We start from the raw sequence: 11,748 nt of genomic DNA on the forward strand, positions 1-11,748 counted from the left end.
GTGGTCATTCTGTTCTTGACTGGGATGTCACCTACTGGTAGGGCTGCAAGATTTCACAAAAAAAAAAAAAAAAAAAAAAAAGACAGGATACCCAGTTAAATTTGAATTTCAGATAAATAATAATGTTTAGTGTAAGTACGTCCCGTGCATTATTTGGGACCTAATTTTACTTTAAAAAAAAAAAAGTAATAGTGTATCTGAAATTCACAATTACCTGGGCATCCACGATTTTATCTGGCAGTCCTTTCTACTGGGAGAAGACTTTCCTGTCTGTCCTTTCCAAATCCGCCTTCTTCTGCCCTTCAGCAGTTATTCTGTTTTATTTATTTCATGGCATTTATCACTAGCTGAAATTATGTTATTTACAGGTTTATCTGAGCTTCTCCAAAACTAGAATGTAAGTTTCTTGAGAGCAGAGATCTTGTAAGTTTGTCACTACTATAACTTCAATACTTAGACTAGGACTTGACATACAGTAAAGTCTTCATAAATATTCACAGAATGAAGGACTGAATAGATGGTGTTTTTAGCTGTTGTAACAAAATACTGTGGACCGAGTGCCTTAAGCAACAAACATTCATTTGTCACAGTTCTGGAGGCTGGGAAGTCCAAAGTTAGAGTGCCTGCATGGTTGCATTCCTAGAACTCTCTCCCCAGCTTGCACACAGCTGTCTTCTCACTGTGTCCTTAGAGTGGAGTGAGGAAGACTCTGGTCTCTTTTCCTCTTTTTATAAGGGCACTAATCCCATCACAGGGGCTCCACCCTCAGGACCTCATCTAAACCTAATTACGTCTCACAAGCCAACACCCTCTTGTTGGGAATTAGAGCTTCAGTGGATGAATTTTAGGCGAACACAAACATTTAGTCAGCAGCAGACGGGAATGCTTCTTGCCCTGAAGGTAAAACCCAGCAGTTGTTACTTCTACAGCCAAAATACGGAAAATCTCTAGATGCTTGTGTTTCAACCAAGAAGGCCTCCCTCTGTTTTTCGCCCTTCAAGTTGTCAGAAAGTGCCCAACGCTGTGCCTTGCGGATAGGCCAGAAATGAGGTGGTTAGGCGGGAGGAAGGTGGATTCCCACCGGTGGTGTAGCTCCGTCCCTAAAAACAACTTGGTATAAAGAAGGTACTCTGTGGGGTGGGGGTGGAGGGATGATCGAGTCTTTATTTTCTGAGTCTGAAACAAACCAAAACAACAAACCAAAAAACATTCTTTGGAGAGCAAAGGCAGGTTATGTCCTGGACAGCAGTGGGAAAGACCTCTTCCTTGAAATTCCCTTTTACTGCCCCAAGGACAAGTATCATGAGATTAAACACAACTTTGCCGCAAAGGCCCTGACCCAGATGTGGTGTCCCAAGGGACTGTTTGAGTGACAGTCAGAAACAACCTCATTACCCAGTGAGGATCCAGAGATGTCCCCCTCTTCCTCATACTGTCCCTTTGCCCCCCCAAAATGGGTGTAATAGCCCACTCCTGGAGAAAAGACTAGGATAATGTGTTTCTGATGCCTCAGTTTGCTTCGAACCAGAATAAACACGAATGGCAAAAATCAGCCCATGAGCTCATTCAGGCTTTGATCAGAGACATAATTTCATTATGAAATTTTGAATCAGGCTGTTGTGAAGTCTTGCCAAGGAGTTTCATTTTCCCAGATGATATGGTGGGTTGTTTCTCTCCTGTTCTCATACTCAGCTGCGTTTATCGTACAAACTTCCCATCTATTTTTATAATCTGACCCATCAATCCTTTTACAAGTATTTGCCGATCCCAACAACCAACCTCAGTTCAACTGGCCAATAATACGTTTGATCTATGAAGGTCAGGCCAAAGTTGTTGGTTTGATTTGCCTGCCCTGCTCATGTAATTGTAATACATTGACCATTTTTCACCCTCCTTCATCCTGTCATAGTCACCAGAGGAGGCAAGACGCACCTCCAGGCCTGTGATTCCTCAACTTTTAAACAGATGTATTTATTTAACTACCCTGAAAGGTTACAGTATGGTCATTTGAATTACGGTATATGAAAGCATTACAGACATGCTACACATCATGCATATGGGCTGTCTGATCTTTTCCTCCAGACCTATGGTTAGACCTTCCTCTCCTGACTCTGGAGCCTCCAGATCCCTGGAAGCTTGCTCCCAGGAACCACAGGTTGATCTGAATGAGAAGATCGCAACAGGAACCGACTAGAGATGCCACCTTTCTGATACAGCCTCGTGCCAAGTTCTGATAGGAAAGACGGGGCAGCCGTGTTCACAGGAACTGGAGAATCTTCCTTGACCTCACTTCTTTGTTCTGTAAAAACGTTTTCTTTAGGATCTAACGGGCAAGTAACAACAGCAGCTTCCTCAGTAGCATTTTTCAAAGTGTAGTCTGAAGACCACCAGCATCAGAACCACATGGGAGAGCTGATTACAAATGCAGACTCCTGGGTTTTGCCCCAGAGCTACCAAAATCAAACTCACTGGACCTGGAAAGGGGGTGGGGTGGGGTAAGATATGCATTTTAATGAGCTCCTCGGGTAATTCTGGTACGCAGCAGATCTGAAAAGCAATTGCTTTCCCCAAAGTCACCCTGAGGCTTTCTGACAACTGACCAGAAGGCAACCCTAGGAGCACAACACCCTCCTTCCCCACCTGCCTTAAATCCCTTTTTCTTACAAAGCCAGGGTGAGGAAGGCTGCAGCAGTGTCTAATGCACTCTGAAAATATATGTCTTGGCTCTGCCCCAAATGCCTTGATATTTATGCTATAGCCCGAGGGTCGTTATCCTTTGGCAACGCTCCATTGTAAGGCCATTAGCTCTTAATTAATGCCAGCTTGTTGGTTTATCCTTCCCAGTTGAACTGAGAGGAGGCTTCTCTATTCAGTCCCCTGTGTCTGTCCTCTGGCAAGTCCCTGATGAATTGCCCCCACCAGCTGGGACCAAGGCTTGGGCCCCTGGCTGGCTGCTGCTCAGTGTGAAACAGTTTTGGGGCCCTGCATCCCCCCGCACCCCCCCCAACCCCAGCAGAGGCTCTGGGACTCTGGAAGAATAGAGAAGCCCTCAGAAGATATGGTTCAGAGTTTCGTTGTTTTGTATCATCTGTATAAAACAAAAAGAAAGAATCCTCGGTCTATAACCTCAATGCTTCATAAGGGAATACAAGAAAAAGAAGGTGTGTTAACTTTGAGTTTTGTAAGTTAGGTTGCCCACTGTTTTCCGTCTAGGATGCCTGGGAAGTTTGGGGTCAAGAGTCCAGCAAGCTGGTAGGCCGAGGGGGCTCACCTCTGGGAACCTCAGGAAGCTTCTCCACATGAGCAGTGTATCTGGTCACCACTTCTAAGTGGGAGAAACATGGTCTGTATTGGTCTTGGCATTCATCGTCTTGCTGGGCAAGGAGCTCTTCAAAAAGATCCCTAGATTAAGCCTCAGAAAAATAACTAGCAGCATTTTGGTCCTTTCTATTGCTGAATCCCTGTGGCCCTCAGCAGATTCTGCTTATGAAAATCTGAGAAGCAATTTTATGAGAGGCTATTAATGGCTTCTAATTTTTGGCCTAGTTTAGATAACTCGAGATTGCTGGCCGCGTCCCGATAAATGGATCCAGAACACACACTGATGTGGGAATTTAAAGTGTAATTCCAAATCATAGGTAATTGTTTAAGCTCCGAAGAGACTGAAGGGTCCATATTAAGTCATCTCCCCAGGATCAGTGTGTTTCCTATTACACTCGATATCTATCTGTCCAATGATCCTTTTGATTTTTAAGCCGTTAGACTAAATCTGTGTGTAATTCTTTACTCCCTCTTCTCCTGCCTACCTCCCCCCTTTTCCTTAGGAAAACACTTCTAAAAATGTTAACCAGGTCCCTTGGATTGTTTCCAGAAGAATAATGTCACATTCAAGAATCTGAAAAGTCAGCTCCTAAAACCAGGGTGTCAGAGGGCCTCTGTCTGTCAGAAGGTCATTCTTGCCCTAGAGGGGGCTTCTGCCCAGCAAGACACTAAGGTTTTCCATGGCCTCCTGCAACCCTCTTGCCCCCTTGTCTGGTCTAGTCTAGACTGGAAACAAAATCTGCCGCCCGATGTAGAGACGAAGGCTGAGGTGTAGAAGAAAGTCAGGATGAATATACCTTTTCAAGCAGCAGAGGAAGAACAGATGAAAATCTTGATTTATGTAACTTTATAGAGGCTTGATTAGAAAATGACAAGTCTGCCACTCCCCCACCTTGGTGGGGTGGAGGGGGGAGCAGTCCTTCTGACTCCATGTAAAACCAGGTTGCAGGAAAATTCCAAATGCTTTAAAGTTCCCTTTGAGAGACTTCAGAGTTGATCATTTTGCTTCCTAACAGAGTGCCTGGACATGATGTGCCCAGGACCCAGGGACCCAGGTTTCTGCTGTGTACCCCTCATCCCACACCCCCCTCTACGGGTGTACCAGGCATAAACCAAGGAGTAGGCAAACCACAGCCTGCCCACCAAATCCTACCAGCTGCTTTTTTTTTTTCTATGACCCACAAGCTAGGAATAATCTTTACATTTTTAAATAGTTGAAAGAATCAAATAAGAATATGGTTTTCTTGGGTCAACTGGGTGGCTCACTTAATGGTTAAGCATCTGACCCTTGATAATCAGCTCAGGTCTTCACCTCAGGGTCATGAGTTCAAGCCCCACGTTGGGCTCCATGTTGGGTGTGGTGCCTACTTAAAAAAAAATAATGTTTTATGACACATGAAAATGACATGAAATGCGAGTATCAGTGTTCATAAAGTTTTATGGGAACACAGCGCCACCATTGGTTTACATGTGATCTACACCTGCTTTTTTGCACGGCAAGGACAGAGACAAGTAGCTCTTGGCTCTCTGTAGGAAAAGCTTGCCCATACCCCATGTTAGGGGTCTGGTGTATACTCTGTGCATGGAGCAGCAATGTACCTGACTCTAGCGGCTGTCAGTTGCCACTGCCCTCCGAGAGTGAACCCTGTCTGTCCCCATGTGAAGGTACATTTAGGTTTGTTTGTTTGTTTGTTTTTTCTTTAACAGGGGATTCAAACAAGGGGGTTGGCTGTACCCCCGAATGCAGGTGATACTAGTGGATTAGCAGAGGACTCTCTACAGAGGTTTACATTTCCTGGGGAGGGGGCAGAGGGACCCTTGTGTAGGGGAAAGGGGGGTCTGGATGGAGCAGCACGGGTCTATCAGTCCCCTGGCAGATCCCTGGGATTATTTTTCTGGACCCCAAAGAGAATGAAGCTTTAACCAGAAATCCAAAGAGCCCCTTTGCCCAGGGTCTTTATGGGACCACCTTTGGGGACCAAGTATAACCCAGGTAGAGAAGAGACTCTCAGCTTGGCCCAAAGTGGCTCTGGTATCTGGGAATCTTCAGGGGCTGCTCTCAGCATGGGCGACTGTAGGAACAGAGCGTTGCGAGGCAGTCCCCGTCCCTGTGGCCCGATGCTGGCCCCCAGGGTGGCAGCCATGCTAAAGCATTCTTGAAGAGCTTCATGAGAAATGGACCCTGGTGAGGGGCTGAAGGGGAGAGGCAGAGCCTGGCAGGATGGCTGTGAGGCCCCTCTTGGCATTAGTGGTGAGCTCATGGGATCTGTACCCTAGATCCCATTCCTCTTCCCAATAAACAAGTGAGATCTGAACAGGCTGGAAATCACGGCATGAGGAAGAACATGTGCAAAAAATGTGAGTTTTCACCCCGCGGGACGGTCGTCCAGCCAGACTTCCTGTGTTCTGGTCCTGCCTCCACCAGTTGTGTGCCCTTGGTCACATACCTTCACGAGTTTATGTCTCGGTGTCCTCATCGGCAAAATGGGCATGATCACAGAATTCACCTGGCAGGGCTGGGCTGAGGATTAAGTGAGGCGATGCACGTAAAAGGCAGAGGGTAGTTGACACTACTCTCTGATTAAACGTTTTGCTATGATTATTACTAGTATGCTTCCAACAGCACACACACCTTGCTGGGATGTGGGTTAGAGCAGAGAATGCAGCAAGGAATCGCACAGTCCCTGCTCTCAGGACCTGGCATGTGACTGGGGGCATCGACGTGGGTGTGTTTCATACGGAGAAGGGAAGAGATAGCCGCAAGGGGAACATCTTTGCACAATTCTTCGGTCCAGGTATGAGATATAAGTAGAAGATCCCCAGATAAGAGCAAGGGGAAAGCACATTTTAGGAGGAGGGAACAGCACAGACCAAAAAACTCTGAAAGTTCATTTGTACAGCCCCAATGAGTAGTTCTCAGTAGATCAGTAGACAGGAGCGGGGAGGGAGTGACTGGTGATGATTGACAAGCTGGGTTGTCCCCACTGGTGGTGGCCAAATGACCAAAAGATCAAGGTCAGGTTTCTTTTGGTTCAGGGTCCTCAGGAACTTTGCTTTTGGCCTCATTTTTTCTCCCAGAAGGAAAAAATAGTCACGATCAATAAGTATGCTCTCCGGGGATAAGAGGACAACAAACCCACTTAAGGGGGACCTTCCCATCCATTCACTTTTTTTTTCATTCATTCAACAAACATCTAAGCCAAGTGCAATTGGTGGAAAACTCAGGGGTAAATACGGGCTGGGAAGAACATCAAAAGGAAAGGTGGGAAGGGCCCCAGAAAAGCTCTCGGGAGAGCGGAAATGCCCACTCGGCCGACATGAAGAGCAATCAGGAGGACCAGGAAGTTGAACAGGTTGTTTGGTTTGTGTTTTCTTTTTTCTTTCTTTCTTCCTTTTTGTTTTTAAAGAGGGAACTAGGCAAAGGTAAGCCATGGGAATGTGATGATGAGAATTGCTTGTGAGAAATCGAGCCGTAATGTCTGGGGACATTCAGTTGGTTTGGTGGCAGGAAAAGAATGATAAATATGCGTGGTAGGAAAATACCTCGTACAATAAAGTACCTTGTGAGAGCAAGTGAGAGGGCAGGAGAGAATTCAAACATAGTCTATCGGCAGCGGTCCTGCCCCTGGGAGAAAAACCAAGTATAGATTCGAGGTGGTTGTTGCCAGGCTCCCAGCCCCCGGGGCGGATCCCAGGAGGGCTGGACAGGATGGGTTCTCTGTATCTCACCAGCACAGGCTGCTGCTGCTGGGCCGTCATTAGGCTTTTGTGTCCCAGGCGCTGTTCCCCACCCTCCACTCGGAGCCCAGCACTTGAGGTGGCCCCAGCAGGCCCTAACGCCACTCAGTGCCGAGAGGGAGGTGGCTCTGGCTTCAGTCCAGTCCCAGAGTGCGGCTCGCTTTGGGCTTTGCTCTGTCACGGGCTCCCCTGTCCCACAGCGCCTTGGATCCAGGGAGCCCCAGAGCAGCCCAGGGCCATTAAGGGTGTGGTTTCCTCATGCCCCTGGCGGTCAAGAGCACAGAAGCCAGCGGCTGGCTCAGCTCTGGAACCATTATCCAAATGCAAAGCTCTCAGAGATAAATAAAAGCAGAGTGACAGAGATGTTCAGATTAAAATGCCAGGTTCTGGGGCGCCTGGGTGGCTCAGTGGGTTAAAGCCTCTGCCTTCAGCTCAGGTCATGATCTCAGGGTCCTGGGATCGAGCCTCGCATCCAGCTCTTTGCTCAGCAGGGAACCTGCTTCCTCCTCTCTCTGCCTGCTGCTCTGCCTACTTGTTATTTCTCTCTGTCAAATAAATAAATAAATAAATAAAATCTTTCTTTAAAAATAAAATAAAACAAAATGCCAGGTTCTGCTATCATGAACCGGCTCTTCACGTGGTCTTCACACGGAGGCCCTCCTGCGTCCATCCTCCAGCATGAGACGGTAGAGTTCAACGGCCCTAGTGTCCATCCTTGTGTGCGCCCAGGACAGACACGGGCCCACAGACCCAGAGCTCACGGATCCACCCACCCCACCGCCCGAGCCTCTTCCCATGTCGGTGTCTTGCTGCAGCTCCCGATCCTTGACAGGACACTTCTCATGGTCCCTGGGATTGTAATATCCTTATTGTGACCACCTTTGCCAAGTGAGCTTTCCAGGGCTGGCCTGGGAAAGCACTTTTCTTTGTTCCTGGAGCTGTCAGCTTGTTTGACAGGCTTGGATCTGGTCTGGCTGTTCCAGCATCACTTAACCCCCTCTGCTGCCCCCAATCCCTGATTCCCCCCCCCCCCACACACACACACAATCCTGTTCCCCTGCCCTGAAGGCTGCCGGCTTATTCCTTTTGGAGATGAACTCATTGTTGACTTTAACTCACTTCGATGTTTCCCAGGGAAGCATGCTGGCGGGAAGCCCACCCCAGCTCCTTGAAGAAGACAGCCGGGCTAGTGCCAAGACTGGGTGCCAGGGGCCTCGGAACTGCCAAAATGCCTCCCATTTTATGGATAGGCCTGGCTCGACCTGAACACATTCCAAGTATTTAATCAGCAGCAATGGTACATATTGGGTTGCAGAGGGAGCCCTCAGAAGCCAGCCTTTTCGGCCAGAGGAAGGAGCTGGCCTTCTCCATGGGCCAGGCTGACGCTCAACAGATGGCGAAAGTACACCCCAATCACAATAATCAATAATCAAAGTCTGGCAGCTGGTGTGGCCTGGCCCGAGGGGCCCTGGGGGGCTTGGCTCTGCCTTCTTTCCCACACCAGCCTGAGTCTAGCCAGGAATCCATCTCACCCACCTCCCTGCACCAAGCTCCGGGAGAGCGAACAGGCAAGGGAGGAGCCATATTTCACATACTTTCTCTTTCAAAATGTAGCTCTGTTTCGCAATTTCCTACTTAAGTTCTGGAAGGCTCTAGGGTAGGACCCAAGCCACCTTCTCTCGCCACCGGCCTGGGTCTTTTATCCTTCTTACCACCGACCTGGTGGCAGGCTGGAGGTGCCAGAGAAAGGGGGTCCCAGTTCGGCATGTCTCCCACCTTCCCTGTCCGTGGCTTCACGTGCAGGGTCTCTGCGGCCATGCTAAAGGAGCCTCAAGCAAGCCTCCAGCCAAAACCTGTTTATTCTTCAACCCGTGTCGGTTCTTTGCCTCGGGAGAGCCAGGAGGTACACCACACCAAAGCAGGTGCGCCCAGCTCTGGTATGCTCGGCCTCAGCAACCCCAGGGGGAAGCTAATCTTTAGATCTCCTCTACTCTCCTAGAACAAGGCTTTTGTTCCCGTTCACTTGTACTAGCCAGACAGGGCTCTAACCCCTTTGCTGTGAACCTCTTTAATCCTCCAAAATGGCACTCGTGCTCTCTGGTGGCTTTTCTGCTTCCTTACCACCTTCCGGGGCGGGGGGGGGGGGTTCGCCAGCAGTCTGCGTAAGTCTGGTCTGGACCACAACTGGAGGAGTCGGGGCATGGAGGCGGCACCTCTGTGACTGGCCCTGGCTCAAAGGCTTGAATGGGGCCCAGGAAGTTGACCCTTTTCCTAAATTCTCTCTCAGTCCTTCCAAACCAAACCAAACCAAACCAAACAAATCAGAGAGGGGGGAAAAAAACCACCTAAAAAAACAAATCCAGAAAACAACTCCATCACTCAAAATACTGAAGTGGAAAACAAATTCATGCTCTAGAGACTTGGTCTGAAACATACCAGAGCTGGCACTGGGTAAGGTGGCCAGAAATGTCTTAGTCCAAGCAGAAAGGTGACCCTGTTGAGGGCAAAGCTAACACTTCCCAAATGACAATGTGGGAACATAACAGCCACATATGAATCATGGGCTGTGTTGGCCTAAACCGGGGAGTAGGGTTAGGAATCTCGACAGGACTCCCTCTCTCTAGCACCTGCTCACTCTAAAACGTACCAGGTGGGACTTCTGGTCAACCCATACAGTCTCCAGGCCCAGGTGAGCTGCTTTGGGGGCTGCGTGCAGGTAACTGAACCCCATCATGAAACATATACCTTGTCGCCAGCTCAAAAAACAAAAACAAAAACAAAAAAAAACAAAACAAAAAAAACATTTTTAGTCTTGAAAGGATAAGAGTGAGACAGGGTGAGACAGGTCTGGGCGGGCTAACTTTTCAAGGAGGGACTGGAGTCCCACCGGGAAGCACCCAGCATATTGGTATCAGGAGACTTCCCTCCCACCAGTAATTCTGCAGGTGTGGAAGCTCAGGACCCACAGAAGCCCTCAGGACCCACAGAAGCCCACATGATATTCCCTTGCTCAGTGGCCTAGAGCTTCACGAGCAGCTCTAGAAGGCACGGGGAGATGATGCAGAGAAGGTGAATGCCTTCAAGTGTCGCCAAGGTGACGCAGGAGATGCAGGAGGATTCAAATTATTCCAGGTTCTAAGATTCTGATTTTTGCTTTAATGTTGTTTTAGAGGAAAGCTTAAGGCAATGCTTCTCAAATGCTTAACATGCATGTGAAGGACTTGGGGATCTGAGGCAGATTCAGAGTCTTTAGGTTGGGGAGGGGAGTGAGATTCTGGACTTTTAGGCTCTGAGGTTGCTGATCCATGGCCACACTTTTGAGTATCCAGGACCGAGGGGATCTGGGCCATTAGGGCACGTCAGAGCCAGAGGCAGCCAAGATGTGGAGGGGCTGAGGCTGATGCCCAGAAGAGAGGCAGAACCACAGAGAGACTAGAATCAGAGGCTGAGGTAGGAAAAGAGAAAGACACAATGGCGAAAAGAGGGACAGACAAGGACAGAGTCAGAGAAACAGGGAGGGGCAGAGGCAGAGACCAAAACCGGAGATGGAAGACAGATGACCAGAGAGATGGCAAAGATAGCACCAGGGTCAGGGAGAGGGGGCTGTGGGCAGCCGGACCCCCCCCCCCCGCCCAGGATATAGCTCAGCCTCCAAATCCTGGCCTGCAGTGAGGGGGCTATCCGGTATGGATGGGAAGAGCCCCACAGAGGGTCAGGTGCCCACACCTGAGGTCCCCCAGCTTCCAAACCTCCATCCTTCCCTCACCTGCACCAGCCTCTCCTGGCTCCCGTCTAGCTGTCCGTTCACTGGGAGCCCTCCACTACTGATTTTCCCTTTCCTTTCTTGTGGATTCAGCCTCTTCCTCTAAACTGGACGCTTCCCAGTGGGTTTTAAACATTTTCAAGTCTTTCCCACCTTTAAAAAAAAAAAAAAAAAGAAAAGAAAGGAAAGAGAAGGGAAGGGAAGGGAAGGGAAGGGAAGGGAAAAAGACTCTCTCCACCCTCATCTCTCTTTCCAGCCCCGGTCAGGCTTCTCCCCATTTCTCAGCTAAACTTCCTGAAGGAATGGTGCGTACTGATTTCGGCTCCCGCGTCTGCTACGAATGGCTCCTGTTGAGGTTACCATTGGCACACGAGTTGTAGGTCTGATGGACAATTTCCAGTCTTTGTCTACTTGGTCCCTGAGCACCTTAGGCCCTCGTGATCTCTCTCCTGCTTGAGGACTCCCTCATTCCCTCTCCTCCTCCTGCTCTGCCTTCTCTGCTGACTGATCCCCATCTTCGGAAATCTGTACCTGGAGGGTCGCACAGCTGAGTCCCCAGCCTTCTCTTCCTCCAACTCTCATTTTATGCTATCTCTTCCAAACCCTCAATTACCTTCTCTACATCAGTTCATGCTCCAGCTCCAACTTGCCCTGTGCGGGCTAGACCTTCGCTTGTGTCTACACACTATCTACTCGCCATCATGGTCACCAGAATGTCTCAAAGTCACCTCGCACTCAACATGATCAAAACCTTGTCTTCCTAAACCAGGCTTCCTGACCAGTTTCGCATCTCAGAACACTGAACCATCCCCTGGGGGTGTTCGAGCCAGAAATGGAGATTTTGTGCTTGACCCTTTCTCTCCCCTTCTTTCCTCTTCCACCTGCAGTTTATCACTAAACTCTGCCAACTTTATTCTCCAAATGCC

This window comes from Mustela nivalis (genome assembly GCF_964662115.1).
Source record: "Mustela nivalis genome assembly, chromosome: 10".
NCBI classification, from domain to species: domain Eukaryota; kingdom Metazoa; phylum Chordata; class Mammalia; order Carnivora; family Mustelidae; genus Mustela; species Mustela nivalis.